This window comes from Triticum urartu, chromosome 2A (genome assembly GCF_056163025.1).
Source record: "Triticum urartu cultivar PI428250 chromosome 2A, HENAU_Tu73, whole genome shotgun sequence".
Lineage (NCBI taxonomy): Eukaryota > Viridiplantae > Streptophyta > Magnoliopsida > Poales > Poaceae > Triticum > Triticum urartu.
Window position 1 is genome coordinate 676,102,339 of NC_141874.1, and position 4,894 is coordinate 676,107,232.

Sequence of the window (4,894 nt, forward strand, 5' to 3'; positions counted from 1 at the left end):
TTTCCTTCACGCGCTACATGTCGCGCGCTAAAAACTACTTTGTCGCGCGCCCTTCGCCTGGTTTTGCATGGCCGGCAGTGCTGGCTCCAACAGCCGCGCTAAAATGCAGCGCGCGCCGCTCCAGCAGCGCGCAAAAAATGCAGCACGCGCGACTCGCCGGGGCATTGCATATATTGCATTTTGGACACAAAATGGATTTGAAACATTCAAAATGCAATGAACATGACATATAAATTTCACACAAACAAGTTGATGAATAAAAGTTCATGCCCACAAGTTCAAAATCATGCCCACAAGTTCATCCAACCAAGTTCAAAATGCAAACCAAGTTCATGACACAAACGAAAGACACATCAAACCTTGTCCTCGTCTTTGTCCTCATCTTCGGAAGATGATTCTTCCTCCTCCGAAGATGATTCTTCCTTCTCCTCCTCATCGCGCACCGCATCACGTGAAGCTCCGACGGTGTTGGCAAGATCTTCAACGGCATCTTCATGGGAATGTGTGTGAGGAGGCACACTGGAAGACTTTCCGCCCATGGCGGCCGGAGATGCACCCATGCCTCCAATGAGAGAAGCAAAACTCATGCCTCACATGGCGGCCATAGCGTCGGGGGGTGCTCCAAAGCCACCCATGCCTCCCATGGTCTCCATGGTAGCTCCAAAGCTACCCATGGCACCTAAACCGCCCACAGTACCGCCGAAGCCACCCATGCCTCCCATGGCGCCAAAGCCACCACCACCCATGGCGCCAAGGCCACCGCCACCCATGGCGCCAAGGCCACCGCCACCCATTGCACGAATCATGGCTCTTTTTTGGATCAAGACTTCTTCACGGGCAAGATTGACATACTCCTTTTGCGCCTCATTGAGGATAGATGAGTCCAAGAAGAACAATTGCTTCTCCCATTCCAACAATCTAGTTCGCTCCTTATTGCTCACCTTCCTCTCCTCGGCCGCCACCCTCCTCTCCTCGGCCGCCAACCTCCTCTCCTCGGCCGCGGCATCTTGGTTCCTTGCCATTTGCCTCACCTCTTTGGCTTCTTTTCTTGCCTTCACAATAGCTTCCATAGAATTTTTTTTAGCTCATCATCTCCTTTCCTCTTCTTCTTTTCTTTTGCGTCTTTCTTGCACAAATCCGGTCGTTTTGGCTTCGAGTATGAAACTGAGTTAGGTGTGGGGCTTCTCTTGCCATCATCACTTGATGCATCATCCTCCTCCTCATCATCATCATCATTCAACTCAATTGTTCTCTTGCGTATGTTGCTCAAATGCAAATCATCCAAATCTTCATGCTTCTTCCATTTCTCATCATCCTTCAACACTTCATAGCAATGAGGCAAGGTAAATATCCTTCCTTTCTTGATCTTCCCCTTCTTGGTTTTCTTCTCCTCTCCTTTGAACAAGTTTTGTGCAATGTTATACTACATGAAAACAAAGCAAGTTAGCACTTCAAACACCAACAACAAGTATGATGAACATGGATGAAAATGCCACTTACTCTATCGTCCTCATTGGTGCCACTTGGGTTCAACTTATCAACCGCCTTTTGTGCGGCCGCCCACCTTTGACAATCCGTGTTGATTATCGACCACCGGGACTGAAGTGATCTCTCGAAGCGGTCAATTCCACTCATGTTGTGAACATCAAAGTGTTCTTTCAACCGCCCCCAATAAGCATCTCTACTTTGATCACCTCCAATGGATGGATCCCTCGACACTCAACCAAGTATTGCATAGTAAGATGTCATCGGCGTTGGAGTAATTGCCCGCTCTTCCTTTCGGCGCGTCGACAATGCCCTCACCATCCTCGTCCACCTCGAACTCATGGTCTTCGAAATGCATGTCATTGGTTTGAGACCAATGCGAATTGTTGGATCCAACACCCATAGTTGACATGTATGCATCATCGTTGACACTACAAAATATATAGAACAATGCAAATAAGTTATCTATATGAATGCATTCAAAAAATAACAAGAAAAGAAAAGTTGGAAAAAATTTCTACCTTTGGGGCATATCGTCAAACACGTTGTCCGCGTCGGCCGCCGGCTCAATGAGTGAGCTCGCCGGCGCTTCGGTAGCCGCCGCGCCCGTCACACGTCCTGCAAGCTTCTTTCTCCTCGCCTTCGAGGTGCCGGAGCCATCCGTCGCCTTGTTCTTCTTTGTGGATGTCTTGCCCTTCTTCGTTCGCGCCGCATTGGGGAGCTTCGGGGGAGGGGCCACGAGGCGGCGCCGGCGCGACGCCACCCACCGTCGTGGTCATCCGCGGTGGCATGAAGAGGCCGCGCGCGAGGCCGATGCTCGGAGGAGCTCCGGCGGTGGCGAGGCCAACGCTCCCCGCGCTAGGGTTTCCGGCAGCGGCAGCAACGGCGGCGGGGGAGGGGTCGCGGCTGTAGGATGGGGTGAGCAGGGTGCCGGCACGTGCGTCCATTGGGTCAAGTTCGCCGGCGCCGGCGCGCGCGGGGCGAAGGTGGCGGGGAGGAGAGAGTGCGGCGCGAGCGCTCATGTGTGCCGCGCGCGGAAGCCGGCGCCCCAAATACACAGCGCGAGTTGGCGATTCGGACCGCGCGCCCAACTACATATGCCGCGCGCGCGGTTATTACGCGCCCGCTGGAGCTTGTCTACAGGTTGCGCGCGTTAAAATGGCAAAAATTTTGGCGCGGTGCTAGTTTAGCGCGGCTGTTGGAGATGCTCTAAGAGTATCTCCAACAGCCGCGCTACACGCCGCGCGCTAAAAACTACTTTGACGCGCGCCCTTCGCCTGGTTTTGCGCGGCCGGCAGCGCTGGCTCCAACAGCCGTGCTAAAATGAAGCGCGCGCGCGCCGCTCCAGCAGCCGCGCTAAAAATGCAGCGCGCGCTATCGCACGCACATAGAAAAAAAACATCCTCGTGCCTTTTCCAATAGATATTTTACATTCATAGATAAACGATACATAAATATTTTACATAGTTCCTAAGCATAGATAGATAATAACAAACTACGGTGCAACAACATAAAACTACAACGACATAAAAAACTACTAGATAGTGCAACTAGATAAAACTACAACATACTCTCAGTCGTTATCATCATCATCACCGTCATCCTCGCTGGTCTGGTCCGAGGTATCGAGCCACATGTCGTCCCAATGAGGATCATTAGTCGAAAAGATTGACTGCCCACCATTTTCAACGATCTCGCACTGCGATAACGCCAGGGCCTTCCACCGATGCCTCTCCAATCGGTTCGCGCGACGCTTTGCCGTCTTCTCCGCCCAGTAGGCTTGCTCGTCGGCGACGTCCTCCGGGTGGCGCCGGCGCCACTCTGCCATGACCCGCTCGTCCTCCTCGGTGATGAGGAGGCGGCGCTGCCGCTCAGCGTGCTCAGCACGGTCTTGTGCCGTGATAAGACGAGGCGGAGGGGCAACGTCCAGCGCCTGCTGGAGCGTGTAGACATCCTGGAAGTTCATCTGCGGGCGCGGCCTGCCTAAGCGCCACGCCGCTGCGTCGTACGCGCGGGCAGCCTCATGCGCCGTCTCGAAGGTGCCGAGGCTGAGCCGGACGTCGCCGGACCGGATCTCAGAGTAGTATGAGCCGTTGGGGCGCTAGCAAACGCCGCGGTAGCCCGACGCTCCTCGGCAGCGCGGCGGCATGGTGGCGCGTTGGTGGCGGGGCGCTGGAGCGGCGAGGAAGCAACGAGGAAGCGGGGGAGGCGCGCATGGCAGCGGAAGAGTGTGGAATAGGCGCGTGGCGAGCGCCGCAATTTAAAGGCGCGCCAGAAGCGGTGCGCCAAAAATAGGGCGAGAGCTGCCGCCTTTTCCTGCGCGCGCTAGTTTCGCGCCACCGCTGGAACGCGCCGAAACGTCCCGCGCGCGCTAAATACTCAGTTTACCGCGCGCGCCTCTTTTGGCGTGACTGTTGGAGATGCTCTAAAGACACACAAACTTAGGCGAACAAAGACCGGATCCGAGCAGAACCACCAAATATAGCCACCGATCAAATCTTGCAAGATCTACGTCATCGTCTCACCTTACTAAGTGGGACACAAACCCTATCAAAATTGAATATGTAAAAAAACTTATGGTTGTGTGCATCATAATGATGCGGGTTTAACGTCCTTTTAATGTATTTTTTTGTGAAACCTAAACTTAGATCCACCCGACACACATTAAAAAAAACTTTGGGAAAAACAAAGGTATATCAAGCTAGCACAAACAATTCCCTGGGAAAAACAAAAGTATATTAGCAATTGCCATATGATGATATGTCTAAAGAAAGATATTATTGTCAGGTTATCAACATAATTAACCCAGAAAAGAACACCTGAATGGCACTCAAAAGGAATACACAAACACACCATTCAAAAATAGTACTTTTTCCCATAAGGGGGGAATACATCTATGTATTTCCTCTTCATATTTCTTCTTCTTCGAGGTTCAAGGTTTCTTAGGTCTTGTTTGTATTTTTACTTCTTGGTTGGTGTTCCTTTATGTAAAGGTTAGCATTATGCTATTTTTCCAGTCTTGCCATGTCGGTATGTACTTGGCTTGTACTATAATCCTTATGATATAAATAAGACACATATTACCATACAAAAAAAGTGCATTTGGCATGCACGTGTGCCCATTAAGATTCATATTTTCCATTGGCAAGCTGCCAGAGGGAGACTTCCCGCGGCGGACCAAATTCGTAAGCACAATGGTCCTAATTCTGTACCCTGTGTGATGCCCTTGAGGATACTGACTACATCATTTTCAACTGTGATCTAGCCAAATTGTTCTGGAGTTGCACTCGGTCGTGGTTGGGTTTGAATAGTGCCCGTATACTTCTTTCGCTAATGTTATTGATCTTGCTAAAACCTTATCTGGGCAACTGAGTAGGATCTTTTGGTTTGGCTTTGCAGCTTTGTCCTG

At 51.4% G+C, this 4,894-nt stretch overlaps 1 pseudogene; it reads right to left on the reverse strand.

The window, feature by feature from the left end:
- Nucleotides 1-353: 353 nt before the first annotated feature.
- Nucleotides 354-1,070, reverse strand: LOC147986654 (uncharacterized; annotated as a pseudogene).
- Nucleotides 1,071-4,894: the final 3,824 nt, after the last annotated feature.